The 18,716-nt window shown below is 34.0% G+C and overlaps 1 protein-coding gene across 1 annotated transcript in view; it reads left to right on the top strand.

Annotated features, from left to right (window-relative positions):
* Window positions 1-18,716, top strand: part of Il1rapl1 (interleukin 1 receptor accessory protein-like 1) — a 1,504,224-nt gene that overhangs the window by 433,699 nt on the left and 1,051,809 nt on the right. The gene's annotated exons all lie outside the window — the stretch shown is intronic.

The following is an 18,716-nucleotide window of genomic DNA, read 5'->3' as shown; positions in this document are numbered from 1 at the left end:
ATTTTTCAACTTCCTTGTGTTTGCGTGCTATCTGATATTTTTGTAGTTATTGAAGACCAACTTTAGTTGTTGGTGATTGGATAGGATGCATGGGATTATTTCAATTTTCTTGGATCTGTTGAGGCCTGTTTTGTAACTGAGTATGTGATTAATTTTGGAGAGGGTATTGAGAGGATGGAATATTCTTTTGTTTTAGAATGAAATGTTCTATAGATATCTGTGAAATCCATTTGGGTCATAACTTCTGTTAGTTTCTTTGTGTCTCTGGTTAGTTTCTGTTTCCATGATCTGCCCATCGATGAGAGTGGGATGTTGAAGTCTCTCACTATTATTGTGTGATATGCGATGTGTACTATGAGCTTTAGTAAAGTTTCTTTTATGCATATACGTGCCCTTGCATTTGGATTAAGAGTTCATCTTGGTGGATTTTTCCTTTGATGAATATAAAGTATAATTCTTTATCTTTTTTGATAACTTTTGGTTGAAAGTTGATTTTATTTGATATTCGAATGGCTATACCAGCTTGTTTCTTGGGACTCTTTGATTGGAATTTTTTTTCGAGCCTTTTACTCTGGTGTAGTATCTGTCTTTTTCACTGAGGTGTGTTTCCTGTATACAGCAAAATGCATTTTCAGTCTGGTAGCGTATGTCTTTTTATTGGTAAATTTAGTCCACAGATGCTAAGAGATATTAAAGAATCGTGATTGTTGGTTCCTATTGTTTTTGTTGTTAGAAGTGGAATTATGTTTGTGTGTTTCTCTTCTTTTTTGTTTTTGGTGCAAGAAGTTTACTATCTTGCTTTTTCTTGGGTATAGTTTCCCTCCTTTTGTTGGAGTTTTCTATTTATTATCCTTTGTAAGGCTGGATTTGTAGAAAGATTTTGTGTAAATTTGGTTTTGTCATGGAATATCTTGGTTTCTCCATCTATGTTAATTGAGAGTTTGGTGGATACAGTAACCTGGGCTGCCATTTGTGTTCTCTTAGAGTATGCAGGGCATCTGTCCAGGATCTTCTGGCTTTCATAATCTCTGGTGTAATTCTGATAGGTCTGCCTTTATATGTTACTTGACCTTTTCCCCTAACTCCTTTTAATATTCTTTCTTTGTTTTGTGCATTTGATGTTTTTACTATTATGTGAGGGGAGAGTGTTTTTTCTGGTTCAATTTTTTGGAGTTGTGTAGGGTTCTTGAATGTTTATGGGCATCTCTTTCTTTAGGTTAGGGAAGTTTTCTTCTATAATTTTGTTGAAGATTTTTACTGACCCTTTAAGTTTCGGAATCTTCATTCTCTTCTTTGCCTTAGGTTTGATATTCTCATTGTGTCCTAGATTTCCTCGATGTTTTTGGTTAGGAGCTTTTTACATTTTACGTTTTCTTTGACAATTTTGTCAATGTTTTCTATAGTATTTTCTGCCGCTGAGATTTTCTCTTCTGTCCATTGTAATCTGTTTCTGATGCTTGGCTTGTGTCTAGGACTCCTGATCTCTTTCCTACGTTTCGTGTCTCCAGGGTTGTCTCCCTTTGTGATTTCGTTATTATTTCTACTTACATTTTACAATCCTGGATGGTTTTGCTCAATCCTTCATCTGTCTGGTTGGTTTTCCTGTAATTCTTTAAGGAACTTTTGTTTTTCCTCTTTAAGGGCTTCTACTTGTTTACTTGTGTTGTCTTGTATTTCTTTAAGGAAGTTATTATGTGCTTCTTTTTTTTTTTTCCTTTTCTTTTTTTCGGGGCTGGGGACCGAACCCAGGGCCTTGCGCTTGCTAGGCAAACGCTCTACCACTGAGCTAAATCTCTATCCCCTATTATGTCCTTCTTAAAGTTCTCTATCATTATCATAAGATGTGATTTTTAAACACAAATATTGCTTTTCAAGGGTGTTTGGATATCCGATATTTGCTTTGGTGGGAGAACTAGGCTTTGATAAACCAAGTAATCTTGGTTTTTGTTGCTTAAGTTCCTATGCTTTCCTCTCGCCATCTGGTTGTTTATAGTATTAGCTGGTCTTGCTGTTTCTAACAGTGGCTTGACCCTCCTGCAAGTCTGTGTGTCAGCACTTCTGGAAACCAGCTTTCTCCCAACAGGATCTGGGTACAGAGAACTGTGGGACTGGGTCAGCTCTGGGTACAGACCCAAATTGGATAGGTCTTGTCCCAGACTGCTCTTGGGTTCCTGTGTCCTGAGGGCTCCAGGTGAGTCCCTCATAGCAGAAGTGGTGGTCTTACCTCTGCTCTGATGTGTGTCAGTGCTCCTGGATACTGGCTTGCAGCTCTGGGCTTAGGCAGAGCTGGAAGGATCCTCTCTCTGACTTTGTTCCTGTGTTCTTATGTTCCTGTGTCCAGAGGACACTATGCAGTTTCTTCTTGGGCCACGAATGTGAACAGAAGTAGTGATCTCCCCTGAGCTCTCAGGATTGTCCACACTTCTGAGAGTCTAGCTCTCTCCCACATGAGATTTGGGTACAGAGAGCTGTGGGACTGGGTCAGCTCTGGGAGCAGGCAGAAACCAGAAGGAAACTGTCCCAGACTGCTCCTGGGTTCCTGTGTCCTGAGGGCTCCCGGTGGGTCCCTCGGAGCAGAAGTGGGGTTTTACATGTGCTCTCAGGTGTTTCAGAGCTCCTTGAGAATGGCTTTCATCTCTGGGCACAAGCAGAGACCGGAAGGATCTGCTCTCTGACTGTTCCTAGGTTCCTGTGTCCAGAGGGCTCTAGGCAGGTTCCATTTGGGCCAGGAATGTACCATTATTGTTCAGTGTTTCTGGGTCTTGTATGAGTTTTGATATATACTTGTTCCTCAGATGGGAAGAAGACAAAGCTTGAGTTCTCATAAAATTTTCCAACCATCTTACAGATTACCATTTCTTTGTCATAGTACCTATGAACCATATAACATATCTATCCACTCCTTTTCTTTCTTTTATTCTCTGGTAGGAAGCACATATTTGCATTCATTTATCCTGGAAGGAGTTTTTTAATGAATATAACAGTCAAGGTCCAGTTTTTGCTATAAAACAAAATGTAACATACAGAAAATATTATCAACCATTAATTGCAATCTTAAAGTATCAATATTATTGAAAATTCCTTCTTGGAATCAAAAGGATTTTTAATCTTTTTCTCAGATAGCTAACATGCCTTCACTTAATGTAGAGAAAAATCAAATTCTTGGATTAGTAGGAATGGAAATGTTCTTAGTGAGATTACTGAGCACATCATTAAGATGCCCCAAAATAAAAAAGTTAGTTCATAGTTCTAGAAGTAACAAGCTGTATCATGTATGTGGCCTAACTATTCTTTGGTAATCATAAAACCATATGCATAAGTCATAAAGATGTATGATATCACTCCCAATATTATTTATTTTTGTGAAATATTATAATTATAAAGTACAAGGTTTTATATAGAAATGGATGACTATATTATAGCAAATGTGACCTTAGTACAATTTAATTTTTTCTAACAACACAGAAAATACTTAAATGAGTATATTTTAAATATTTAATCGTTTAGAAGTTCTTCTAAGAAAGGTAGATATGGTATGACTCATAGACACTGAACAAAATTGAAGTGGCATTAATTATAAATACTTGAAATAGTTAGCTTATATAATGAATTTAATAGCACTGTTTTTCCCACTAACAGACTGAAGAAATTTAAATATCTATCAGCATCAATGACTAAAAATTATAATTAATTCACACAATAGAGGCATATTTACAATGAATTTGTTAAAATCTAAATTAAAGCATAATAAAAATAAGCAATACTTACAGAATTATTAAATTAAGATAATAATTACTATATTAATTTTTATAAATCTATAAAAGTCATATAGTCAAACATTAAACATCAATTTAGAAACTACTGAAATGAAGGAAGCATAGTGATGAGGGAGGTCCTAAGGTGGGCTCCATGTATAACACGCATTTTATTTTTTTGAAATAATTAGTAGTTTTTACTGAATGTGTGTGAGAGTAATCAAGCTTATGATACATGTATTTATACACAGGTACACATACCCATACAACAGGCACAAACACACACATACTTAAAAGCAAAATAAGGGAGAAGATTTTTGTATTCTATTAGCTATACAAATCATTCATTTGATTCTTAAAATATTTTAAGTACTTATATTTATTCAAGTATTGTTTAAATTTTCTATAGAAAGTAGGATTAGATTAATTGGTTCTTTTTAAATATTTACAGTAAATTATGTTGGTAAAAGACAGGATGTGAAGATGGACAACTTTTCAAAATAACAAGAATTATTGAGAGTATGTTTTTTATTTTACTTTGAGGAGGATAAGGTTATTAAAATTACAACCAGGACTCTGCATTTATGAGCACATTTAGCTGTTGAAAAGCGTTTGGGAGAGGTGCTGGGTGGCCACATAAGGCAATTCTCAACTGCCTATAATTCTACTTCCAGTGTATCTGACGCTTCTTGCCTCATCAGCCACCTGTATACAAGTAGGACAAGTAAACTCACACAGTCCTACACACATTCACATAAAACCAAACTAATAGTAACTACCTACCATAAATATTTCTTGCACTTCAACAAATAATATAGTAAAATAAAGAAAATCGGAAAATTAGGTTTTATACATGGGCACACGCACAAACCCCCCTAGACACACACACACACACACACACACACACACACGCAAACGCACAAATTCACTCATGTTCACTCTTTACCATATGATAAAATTTATGATTCATTGCAATTGCAGTGGGATATGTTCAATATGTAAGAAAATAGTGTGACTGCTTGAGACAGGAACAAAAAAGGATGAATCTTTCCATGATTTAGCCTGATGACTTAAATATCATTAAATATAGGAATAAGAGAAATGGAAAATAGACTAGTCTTTCCCTATGAAAGTAGTGTTATGCAAGATTTTTAATTTATAAATTATTTTTCTAGGAAAATAAGAAAAGATATTCTAGGCACAAATTTCAGTTTGTAAAAAAGAGCAGAGTTTGCAAATACAATGAGCTCTTCTTCATATCATAGGTAGTGACGATGCTGTAGAAAGAAATGTTGGACTGTATTTACTAAGGCGTTTGGACATTATATTATGTATCAAAAGATACAAATATGTATTAGTAAAAGAGAAAATAATATAGCAAATATTCACAAATGTATTGGCCTTTAAAGTAGATTTAAAATGAGTTTTGAATATTACCATAAACTATCTGGTAAATATTTACACAATGAAAGGGATAGAGTTTTATGTTTAGATAGGATAATATTAGTGAAAACACTGAGAATAACTTCTGAGACTTTTTTCTCGATTATGTGCTATTAATGTTACCTTATAGATGATTATAAAATGATTTTTAAGATAAATCTAGGTTCTTCATGAATTTTACTATATGTGCTTACACAAGGTCAAATATAAATTGGAACTATGGCTATTTCACTTAGTTCTACAGTCTCAGCACATACTAATTGGTTCAGTTAATTGAAAATGAAAATATACTTGACAGAAAGCTGATTGCTTATATGCTAATGTGACAGTATTGTAAATCATAGTATTCATAATATCTATTATGCAGTACATGAGCAAAACAAAATTGTATACTCTGTAGGTAGTCCTCATGTAAAAGGTATAGCTGGATTAAAATGATTATGGTCAGTACATATTGCTATATTGGAAAATAAAGATGTCTGTTTTAATTCAGTATTTTCATGTAAGTTTTAAATTATAGAATCAGAACTTAGAAATTAAAAGATTTCATATGCTCTTATACGTAATCTAACAAAGGCAAAAGAGAAAAGTGAGTTCTTTTATAAAATAGATTGTACTATATTCATATAATTTCCTCTTTTTCTTTTTCTGTCTAAATTTTCCCATGAACTCTCATTCTTTTTCACATGTGTGGTCTTAATTTTTATATGTTGTTATAAACATATACGCTCATGTACACATATGTGCGACCAGTTCAGTTTGTATATTGCTTGTAACCATATGTTTTTAGCAGTGGCTATTTGCTATTTTATACACAGTCAATATACTCTTTCCTGGTGAAGGTCATTTTTCCCTCGTTACATGTTTTTATTTGTCCATAGTTCCTCATAGAGGGTTGAAGCCTCAGGAGCTTTTCCCTCTACATATTAGCAAGTAAATGGGTGCCATGTTCATTCAGGTCATGTTTAGGTAACCATGTTGATGAAATTTTATGGGTGTTCCTACTGAGATTTCTAGAACACATAATCTCATATGACACTTATTGTTCCTCTACCTCTTACAATCCTTCTGCCTCATCTTCTGCAAAAATTTATGAACCTTAGTTGCCAGAATTGTATTGTATATTTAGCAGTTGAAACTGGGCTCTGAAACATATATTTTAAGGTTTTGCAAATTTTAAAAGTTACAAAAGTAGATAAAGAACATGTCATAAGAAATATATTTTTGTCATATTCAAATTACAATATAAAGTAAAATTTTATAGGGAATGAACAAAAAAGTGAAGTGACAGAATTATTATCTGAGTCAATATATGTAGGAATTAATTATATTTGAGTATTGAATAGAGAAAGGTGTAATTCATAAAGACAGTTCACAAAGACATCTTTAATCTTTTTAAATTTTTTTTATTTTTTCATCTTTATTAAATTGGGTATTTCTTATTTACATTTCAATTGTTATTCCCTTTCTCGGTTTCCAGGCCAACATCCCCCCACCCCCACCCCCTCCCCTTCTATACAGGTGTTCCCCTCCCCATCCTCCCCCCATTACTGCCCTTCCCACAACAATCACGTTCACTGGGGGTTCAGTCTTGGCAGGACCAAAGACTTCCCCTTCCACTGGTGCTCTTACTAGGCTATTTATTGCTACCTATGAGGTCAGAGTCCAGGGTCAGTCCATGTATAGTCTTTGGGTAGTGGCTTAGTCCCTGGAAGCTCTGGTTGCTTGGCATTGTTGTTCATATGGTGTCTCGAGACCCTTCAAGCTCTTTCAGTCCTTTCTCTGATTCCTTCAACGGGGGTCCTATTCTCAGTTCAGTGGTTTGCTGCTGGCATTCGCCTATGTATTTGCTGTATTCTAGCTGTGTCTCTCAGGAGAGATCTACATCTGGTTCCTGTCGGTCTGCACTTCTTTGCTTCATCCATCTTGTCAAATTGGATGGCTGTATATGTATGGGCCGCATGTGGGGCTGGCTCTGAATGGGTGTTCCTTCAGCCTCTGTTCTAAACTTTGCCTCTCTATTCCCTCCCAAGGGTATTCTTGTTCCCCTTTTAAAGAAGGAGTGAAGCATTCACATTTTGGTCATCCTTCTTGAGTTTCATGTGTTCTGTACATCTAGGGTAATTCAAGCATTTGGGCTAATATCCACTTATCAATGAGTGCACACCATGTATGTTTTTCTGTGATTGGGTTACCTCACTCAGGATGATCTTTAATCTTTTTTAAAAATCATTGGAAGTATCCTCATAAACTCTTTCCATTAATCACATTGTTTACTTTATAACTGTGATAGCTGTTTTCTCCCTTCTCTCCTCATAGTCCTACCTTCCCTTTCTTTTTAGAGAAAGGGATTACTATGGGTATTAACCTTGTAATATCAAGTCGTAGTAGGACTAGAAGCATCTTCTCTTATTGAGGCTAGACAAGGCAGCCCAGTTAGGGGGAAGGGATTCTAATTAAATATTGTTGGGAGTACTTCTAGTGGCAATGAATGGTACAGATAGTCTAGTCGTGATAGAACATTGAAATGAGCCAAATCATGTTTTTTATGTGTTCTGTTTGGCATTTTGAACTTAGAACATATCAAATAGAGCTACAAGAATGTGCAAGCTTTAAAATAGTGTGCTGTTTGTGAAACTAATTGATTTGTTCATTATGTCTGTTAGTGTTGGAAATCCTAATTTGAAATATTGATAAGACACAACCACTAATTTTATTAAGATAAATATCTTATATATAAATAAATAGAAAACATTTACTCACAAACCTGGTTAAGCATATGTATTATTCCTGGTGTTTCACATGTCTTTTAAAAATATTATTAAAATATATATTAGGTTTTCCAGTAATTAAAAAATGGTTTAAGTGAAACATGCTGAAGCTCCAAAAAATAATGCTTTATTATGTGTATGTATAATTATAGATATATAATGTATGAATACAAAACTATATATGTAGAAATTACACTCTTTTCAACAATAAATATTTACATAGTATGTAAATATACAGATTGGAATTATGTGAATTTTCCTTCCATTTTTGATTCTGTTTAGGAAATTGTGGCAAGAATGCATACTCTATTATCTAAGACCTTGAAAAATAGGTCTTTTGTATTTTATCAGTTAATTTTATAATGTAAACTTTAAATGTTGATAATTAATTTCACCAATTAAATAAAGAAATTTTATGCTTCTAGAGTTTTCATTAATAAATATATTATTGTATAAATGATATTAGTCTCTATTGTAGCAACAAGAAAGACATTTGAACATTTTTAAAACCAACTGTCTCAGTGGCAAAAGACTTACATTTTTCTTCCTTGGATTTGTCTGTGAGTAAAAACATGTTGTAATGAGCAAATTTTGAATGTGCAATAAAAGTTAATGTACGAAAGCACTGGAAAGGCAACCACTTCATTCATTCACGTTAAAATTTTATCACATTTCTTTGTGGTAGTGTGTGTCTGACTTATGAGATTTGATTCTCTTCTTCTAGCAGTTGACTTCCTGAGATAGAACTTAGGTCATCAGGGTGAGTTGCAAGTATTTTTCCTCACTGATCCATGTTTCTAGACTGACTGATTTTTTAATTTTTTTTATAATTTTTATTTACAGTTATTTTTATTAATAATTTTTCTCTTTTCTTTTTTTATTGGATATTTTTATTTACATTTCTAATGTTATTCCTTTTCCCAGTTTCCTGGTCATAAGCCCCCTATCCCATTCCCCTCCCCTTCTTCTACAAGAGTGTTCCGTCATCATCCACATCAATTTCCACTATTTGTTTCTAAAATTTACCCATATAATACACTGAAAATATAATAAACATTGAAGCCTGTATCTTGATGACATCATCATTTGAGGGAAATAAATTATGTAATACATAATACTACAATTGGCCTTATGTCAGTAAACCATTACTGTTATACTTTTTTAAACTTTTTAGTCCCAAGCTTGTATGCAAAAAGAATATAAAAGTCACATGTCAACTCTAAACTCATTGTTAATGTGTAGGATAGTTGTTAACATGTCTGTCCACTTTCCCTTTTTTTCCTATACTGTCAACTGCTCTGTGTGGAGGGTCAATGAGAAATATTGTTTATTTCTCTGTTCTCCATCTTCCAGTTGAGTGACTCACAGGAATGCCAGAGAGAGACTTGTAAGCAAAAGATTTGGTCAGGATACTTGTTTTCTTTTGTTCCACTTTTGTAAATTGATAATTGAGGTGATTGATAATTGAGGTGTAAATTGATAATAGAGGTCAAATAAAACTTCTCAGATCCAGCCACAAAGATATATCTTTCTTTCTAGCTTGGTCACTATTTTCTTGGTGGTGGTATTTCCTGGTATTTTTCACCCCATAGTTATGCTTTCACTGCTCATGTGAGCTTGTGTGTGTGTGTGTGTGTGTGTGTGTGTGTGTGTGTGTGTGTATGTGTGTGTGTGTTTAATTAAAATTTCCACAAATGTCTCAATTCAAACATACAGTGTGCTAGTTTCCTATACATAGGTTAACATCTGGAATATATTTGTTACTGACTTCTAAAACCTGACAGCCACAAAGAAGTTGGTAATGGAGGGCTGAACTTCAAATACTTTGACATTAAATTCATATCATTTACATATTTTTAAAATTCCTATATTCATCCATTCTTAATAGTAATAAAATATACATCAAGTGTGTAAGCAGTACTTTTAAAGAAAGCCCATTCATTTTGCTGTGTTGTAAAATGTTTTATGTAGGTTGTATTAAACTTGGGAATTGGACTCTGCATGTAGCAATTGATGTTTTCCACACAAGTACAATGTACAATGTACTACTTGTAAAATTTCTTTTAAATAAAGATCATGAAATGATTTGGAACATTTCTGACCTATGCATTTTTAGCACAATTGAAGTCTCTTATATGTTTTATCATAGCAATGTATACATTATTCCAAGTAGTGACTAATCAAAGGTACATTTTTGTGAGTAGTAGAAAGAAAGTAGATGGATTATCTTTCTATTGTCAGAGATACCAAATTAAAATGACCAAAATTATGTTCATACTTTTTAATAATGACAACAGAATTAACAGTTTATAGTCTGAAAATTTACAGTGGTTATGTGCATTCTTTATCTTAAGAATCAATATTTTGGTATACCAAGATGGCTAGGTATGGAGGAGTACTTGTGGCCAAGACTGATACTTGAATTTAGATCTTGAAGCCTTCACAGTACAACGACTTAATGGACTCTTACAAGTTGTCCTCTGATGTTCATAAATGGCCAAGGATGTGGGCATTTTCCCACATACACAAATATATACACAAGTAAATAAGTCAATGTTTTGTTAACAAAATGAAAAGATTGCTATATAGTATAGAAATCAACATCTAATGTCTGTTCAAAACACATCTATTAGAGATAAGACAGCAATCTATTTCACAGACTATGTAAGACTCTACGAAACTGAAACTCACTTTATAGTCCTTTAGAAATGGACCAAGGTCAATAATATGAAATGTAGTTCAAAACATTGTAGTATAAATTACAAGTATTCTATAGTTATGGATGATTGAAAGGAATATAGTGGCTGAGAATAGTAACTGACTGTTTGGGTCTCTTAAAAATTGACCTTTCTAGTTCTATTACACTTTTCCATTTTTAATCTAGAAGCAATTAAGGACTGTTTTCAGAAAGAGCTGCATGTGAATGAGTATAGAGTACAACGCCAACTTCTACATTTGGAAACACTCCAAATCTATGTTTGCGAAGAAAATGACTTGTTACATGATGTTTTATACAAACAGCATAACTCTGTAAATTGAGCAATTGTTTTTACCTACAGCCCCTTTACCTGATATGTATATATTCCATGCATGATTCTACTTACATTAAATTCTATACCTTATAAACTAATGTATTATAACAAAAATATTTGAGCATTTGTATGTGTATTCTCATATTCATGGCCATCCTTACCACCTTTTTACTTGGGCATTTTCAAAAAATTATTCTATCATATATTGCATTCACAACATCTGACATCCTGGCCAATTTCTCCTCCATCCTCTCCTCCCAGTCCCTCCTTCCCACCTCTCTTCTCCCCAACCCCAATCCACTCCTCCTTTAGAAAAGAACTGGCCTTAGAGGAATATAAACCAAATATGACATATCAAGTTGCAATAAGACTAGGTATCCCCCTCCCCATATTAAGGCTTGACAGATAACCCAGTGGGTGAAAAGAAGTGTCTCCAAAGCAGGCAGAAGAGAGTCAGAGACAGCCCCTGTTGCCACTGCTAGTAGTCCTACAAGACCACCAACCCACACAACAGGCAGAGGGCCTAGGTGAGAGCCATGCAAGCTCCTTGATAGTTGGTTCAGAAGTTGTAAGCCACTATGAGCTTAGGTTAGTTGATTCTCTGGGTTATCTTTGGTGTCCTTGGCCCCTTTGTCTCTTCCAATCCTGCTTTCCTCTTTTCAGCATGATTCAATGAGTTCTGCCTAGTGTTTGGCCATGGGTCTCCACATTTGTTTCCATGAATTGCTGGAGAGAACTTCTCAGTTGGTGCTTATGCTAGGTTCCTGTCTACAAGCAGACTATTATACTATCATTAGAAATCACTTCATTTTGTTGCCTGTTTTTTTGTTTTGTTTTTTTGTTGGTATTTTTTGTTTTGTTTTATTTGTTTGTTTTAGGGTTCTGATTTTTCGGGGGGTTTGGCATGATTGGTTCTATCCTACATCTCTGGGCTAGCCAGCCTCTGGTTCCTGACCCTCCAGGCACAGTCAGGGACAGGCTCCTTCTCATGGCATAGGTCTCAGGCTAGACCAGTCTTTATTTGGCCACTCCCACAATTTCTGCTCCATATTTATGCATATATTCTATAGGCAGAACAAATTATAAGACAAAGATTTTTGTGGCTGGGTTGGTGTCCCACTCTCTCCACAGGAAGTCTTGCCTGGCTATAGAAAATGGTAAACTCAGCCTCTGTATCTTGAATGACTATGAGTCACCCTCATAGATTCCTGGGAGTTTCCATTACACTATATTTCTACCTTGCCTCCTACATATCTCCCAACTCCAGTTGTCTCACCCATTATTCTCTCCCGCCATCTTCTCCGGACCTCATCCCTCCTGTTCCCATCTTCACATGTCCTCAGCTCATCTGTGGTATCTATTTTATAATTTCTCCTCTCTAGGGAGGTGGATTCATGCATCTTGTTGTGAGCCCTCCTTGATACTTAGCCTTAATGGAGCTGTGGATTGTAGCATGATTATCCATTACTTTTGAAAATGCTGTCTGAATGTACTTTAATTGAATTTTGTTTTTATATATGGTAAATTCATGAAATTTTAATGTGTACATGGAATTACAGTATGATAATATATTTTAATAGAATCATACATACACCCTTACTTCAAAAGCTGATACATGACACCTATGAAATTTCAGGTAACACTGGCCCACAACATAAGCCTAATTTGGTAGGAAAAATTAACAGTATTATAAAGGTTTCTCAAAGTGAATTTTGTAGAAATACACTGCTTTATTATTATTTTATGCCATCTATGTAAAATAAGCTATATTTATTCTACAATGAATTGCTTTGAAAATTCTGAAGCTTAGATATTTAAATGCCATGATTATGCTCTGATGAATATTTAAGTCTTTAGAGAGAGACACAGTTGCTGCTAATGTCAATCAAATCTAAGATGACCAAAGGAACCTTGCATTCATGAATAACTAATCTTTCTCCCCAAGAGTTTTCTGCATTCTCCAAGAGCTCCTGTGGGAATGGGGAGAACCCTCTTTGAATGGCATTTTATTTAAAAGTGGAACAATCACAGGAGCACATGTAGTATATTAAAATCTGCTTGACCTATGCATAAGGATTTGTATGTTTGAACTCTAAAGAAACTGCTTTGGCTTGATGCTAAATTATATCCAACAAACAGTACTAGATAACTGACTCAGTATCTAAATCCTATACAATTCTTTGGAAGCATATCTTGGACATTAAGATGCAATTATTTTTGTTATAACTGCAGTTATAGTAACAATTCTAAAATTTAAAGGTCAGTGTTGAACTGGAAATTTGAGTCTGAAATTTTGTAGTGAGTCTTTTACTCCATTTGAATATATTTTACATCATCGTGAATTGGGTTTCAAAATTAGACTATATGACAAAGGCACATGATTTTTTTGATATTACTGGTGATTCTGGTGTGAACCATGGTGTAGAATTCTAAGAAAGATCTCAAAGTTATATGTACCAGTTCTAAAATTCATGTAGTCTATTTCAGGAATATTCTTGAGGTTTCACAATATAATATTATTCAAATAATTCATAAGACATCCTAGATTCAACTTCAATAAATATAAAATAAATATCTTGGAAACATGAAGCAAAGGGGTTAAAAAACCACCTTTTTAAAGAAAGGGGTGAGCATTCTAATCTGTACTCAGAGGAAAATGAAATCAAAGATAGTTGATAGTTTTAGAGTAGAAAGAAAGACATTAATAGTAGTTGGTAGTTTTTACTCCTACAACTCTTAAACTTAAATAGATGAATAAATAGATGTATCCATTCCTCTGTTGAAGCTTCTTTCCAGCTTCTGGCTATTGTAAATAAGGCTGCCATGAACATAGTGGAGCCTGTGGTCTTGTTACCTGTTGGAGCATCTTTTGGGTATATGTCCAGGAGTGGTGTAACTGGGTCCTCAGGTAGTACTCTGTCCAGTTTTCTGAGGAAACTCCAGACTGATTTCCAGAGGGGTTATACCAGCTGGCCATCCCACCAACAAGGTTTTATTTCTCAGCACTGTAAGTTTTATTATACCTTTATAACAAAAATTGGTACTATTGATTCTATCAACATGTCAATATATAATTTATTCTGAATATTTTCATGTTATTCATTCAAACATTATAATAGTTCTACGATATAATTAAAATTCTACACATTTTATATGGTTTGGTCTGACATTTAAATCATATATATATACATAGATTATATTCATTTCAATTTTATATATATATTAGAGTAATATATTCATTGTATGAGTGTTAGTACTCAATTTGAAAACATGTAAAACATAATCCATTGTTTTGAAAAACTTGAAATTGTAAATGATGTTTGATATTAAATCAACATGGCATTTTTTTCTAAATACTGGTGTCAAATTAATATGACTTTATTGTGTCAATATTAGCAGAAAGCAATCTAATTCAAATTGGATGAATTAAAGCCAAAGAGAATATATATAATACAGTTGTGTTTTCTGTCATTTTAAGAAAGAAAAATGAAGAGAACATTCTGAATGGGTAGTGAATCACTACCATGCACTGCTCGCTGCCTCAGTGAATTACTTGAGAGTGGATTTATATGCTCAAAATCCGTTTCTGTATACTAAAAATGAACATGGAATTTTCCCCTGCTTATATTAAGTACTTAGTTCTCGAAATCCTTTAATCATCTGAGTATCACCAATGCAAAATCAGAACCCAGGTGAATCCAAGAAGAGAGGTTCCTCTTTAAGCTTTTAGCAACTAGACATTACCATAGCAACAGGAGGTTTTCTTTTATAAGGTTTTAATACATCTGCTTTATTTTCCATTGCAACAGAGGTTTACAAAGCCACACTCAAACGCTTTGTTAGGGTTTTTATGGAGTGTCAGCATAGCCATGGTGGGTGTTATAATGAAAAAAAAAAACCTTGAAATTTGTGCAGGGATAAATCAGTATAAGTAAAACCCACATTTAAGACAGTAACTCAAATCTGTGTTAATGACAACCCACACTACTTTCATGAAGTAAGAAGTATTGATAGTTTAAAAAATTGAAATATTCACCTTTCAGAGTTCCAGTTTTTGATATTATATATGTACACACACACTCACACATATATAAATGATCTGTAATATCTATTTACACTGGTGTTAATAATGGAGTATATTGTTCATTTGATAAAGAAGTACCATTTTTTTTATAAAAGGTAGCTTATTTAGTATCTAGGGAATTGTGTCGGGGCAGAGAAGAGGGGACAGAGAAGATAGAAAGAGAGAGGATAGAAAGAGATAGAGAGGAAGAGTCTGGCTAGGGACATGTGGGGAACGAGAATAGGTAGAAAGGAAGAAGATTGAGAGAGCAGAGATAGGTAGAAAGGAAAGACAGACAGACAGAGAGAGAGAGAGAGAGAGAGAGAGAGAGAGAGAGAGAGAGAGAGAGAGAGAGAGAGAGAGCAAACAGTTCTTCAGTCCTTTTATAGAGACAATGCTCTAACCTGGCTGTTGCTAGGTAATTCTTGGGTGAGCCTAGAAGTGCTAACATTCCTCCATTTTGGTTTCTTTAAAAATAAGGAACTAGAAAAAGGTGATGGTGAGGCAGTAATCAGCTCAACATGTTCTTTGGTTACTTCCTACCGATTTGGTGGTGACAGTTTGTTTTTTGGAGAGCCTAAGAATACTGGGATATGAATACTGGTTCAAGTCCTTGGAAAAACAGGATGTTGTTCAGGATTTGTGAAACTGTCTGCAGGATGGACGGTTCAGGCCCAATAGGAACATCTGTGAAGGTAGACTGGAACATCTTTTGGTTGCTTCTCTGGACCTGTCCTCGTTGTTGATTTTGAGTAAACTGCTGTATTTGTCAGGATGTTAATAATTGTTGGTGAATGGGGTGATGGACAATCTGCGAGCCAGAACACATAGTTACAAACACCAAGTGTTCCAGCACCATTGATGTATTGTATAATCAGACACATTTCCCATATGGGATATAGCTTGTTTAAGGATATTTAATTAATCAATTTCAGTGGATTTGCATGCTTATTGACGAAATATCGATTCATGCGTATGTATAAATGTTTTGAAGTCATTCTACATCCTAGAATTTTTAACAGATAACAGAGGGGAAGTGAGACTAGATTGGTCTTATGACCTTTGTGATCTGACATCATATGTGCATTGGGTATTTTGAAAGCATTAGGGAGGAGCTTTTAATTCAGCCTACAGCATTAGATCACCTTAAGTCATCATTCCTTGATCTTAAAGAGAATTAGGGCAGTTTAGCATAACATTTTGAATTGCAGGGGACTAAATGAAGGCAAATCCATTTTAAACAACTTATAATTTATGCAGGTAAATTGTAATACCTCAGTAGCATGCTCTCAGTGTCAAGCTTTAGGGGAAAAAAAAGAAAAAGAAAAAAAAAAGACGATTCTGTTAACTGTCTATATGTCAAAAGGTATTCAAGATCATCAAGATCATACAAGCAGAAATAAAGGTAAGGATTTGTATTTCAGATAAAAATGCCTATATTGGACACAAATCTACAGAGAAACAAATTATACTATCAGTGCTAGGTACAGAAGGGAGTGAGGGAAAAATGTTGCTAATGAGCACATTTGTTTTTAAGAGTTCTCAACCTTTCTAATGCTGCAACAGTTTAAAATAGTTCCTTGTGTTGAGGTGCCCCCAACCATAAAAAATTATTTCCTTGCTCTTTCATAACTGTAGTTTTGCTAGTTTTTTGAATTGTAATATAAATATCTAAGGGGCCAAACCCAAAAGGGTTAGGAACCCCAGGATGAGACCAAGACTAATGAAAATATTTTAGTATTAGACAGTGATAATTCTCGGACCATAGTACTGTTTATTTTAAAACAATAAAGTGTTAACTTTTGAAATGCAAGTTTTATGGCATGTGATTTATATCTCTAATTTTCTATCAAACTGCCATGTTCTTCAAACAGATCTAGGTGTGAAGACCTAGAGGTCGCTAACAAGATTTTCAAGATGATTGTTTGGGTGTTTGTAGAACACTGTAGTGAAAACAAGATTGGTAAAAACCCAAAAGTTAACGGTGGCAGATAGGAGTGGAGTTGAAATTGAATATGAAATTTATGAAACAGTTAAGTGTTAATAAATGGGCAATAAACTGCTTCATAAAAACTTAATGAAGCTCATTATTGAGCGTTCCTTGCCACACTCCTCTGATTTCACATGTTAAAGTATAGTATAATATCACGAATGATTGTTTTGTTTTTCTGTGCATAACTTTCATTCAAGGAATGGGTATTATTAGAGACTTTTATGTTTAAGACTACATTTTAAAAGCCCAGCCTATCAGATATATTTATATATTATATGAGACACTAATTTTTACTATTTCTTACATGTCTTGAAGATTAGAAAATATTATTTATGGTGAATATGAACCAGGAACTTTAAATCAGGTGTAAAGAATACTATACTGATCACAGATGGAGAAGTAGTAACCTAAAACAAAAAATATCAAGAAGAGTATAAGAATGTTGCTGTGTTTTGTTTTGTTTTTATTTGTTTGTTGTTTTCTTTTTCTTAGGATATACAATTAAATATGGTTTAGTGACAGAATCAGTAAACATATGAGTTATGTTCCCAAACAGTAAATGGAAGAAGTATAATAATGAAAAATGCCAAATATTTAGTAACCAAGATCTAAGAACATTAACACAAAACAGAATTTGTACAATGTGTTTGGCTAGTATGTCACTTGAGTTACTGTAGCAAGCTGACATTCCACATGACTAAAATGTGAATGATAAAGGAAATAGACTGGCGACAGAGAGGAAAGCAGATCTTAATTTCCCATAGAAAATCACTCTCTTCAACAAAATTGCAAAAGATTTTATGGAAGGAGTCTATTTAACTGAGATTTTAATTTTCCTATGAAGCCAGAATGAAATTGTATCTATTATCTGAATAGTCTCATTTCTTAACTTGCTTCAATTAAGATCTGGGGTCAATGCTTCAAAATGTCTCATCCTTTTCCATGTTTGACAGTGCCCTTTTCTAAAAGGTTAAAGTCACATACCAATATTTTTTGTAGAATTTGCTGATAAAAGCTAGGCGTTTAATGCTCTCAGATCTGACAGAGATTTGTCAGAATTTGATGACCTTTTCATTGCTATTAATTCTGCCGCTTATTCATAGTATTTCTTATTTCTGGAAAAGCATTACTTTAAATAGTAAGAATAAATGTTCCACACATTTTCTGCTAAAATCTATCTATACTTGAGGATACTTAAAAACACGTTAGTATTAGTTATGCAAGCACCCTCATTCTTGCATGCATTACCACCATGATAAGAGAAAATTTACCTTTTGTACTTGGCACATAGATCTTTTTTCTTCCTTGAAGTCCCTTCTTTTCCACATGTACAATTTGTAGTATGTTTATTCATTTCAATCCTTACTTGTGCCTACACTCAGGAACTATTATAGTTTTGTTTTTGGTTTGGTTGTTTCTTTTTCTTTCTTTTTTTTGGGGGGGGGGTTCAGTACAAGCCATGACTTTCACCAAGAAATATTCAGAAAAACAATTACATTCACTAAAACATAAAATACAAAATATTAAGATAAACAATTAATTTTAGCTTCTAACTACATTTGATATAGAATGGAAATCTGAATGCAAAACAAGAGTATGAAAGTTTGCCATTACTTATTTTGAGTTATGAGACTACCAGATCATAGGGAATTTGTGTAG

Source organism: Rattus norvegicus, chromosome X (assembly GCF_021556685.1).
Source record: "Rattus norvegicus strain SHRSP/BbbUtx chromosome X, alternate assembly SHRSP_T2T, whole genome shotgun sequence".
NCBI classification, from domain to species: Eukaryota; Metazoa; Chordata; class Mammalia; order Rodentia; family Muridae; genus Rattus; species Rattus norvegicus.
Note: the sequence above shows the minus strand (reverse complement) of the source record. Positions and strands in the feature narration are given on the sequence as shown.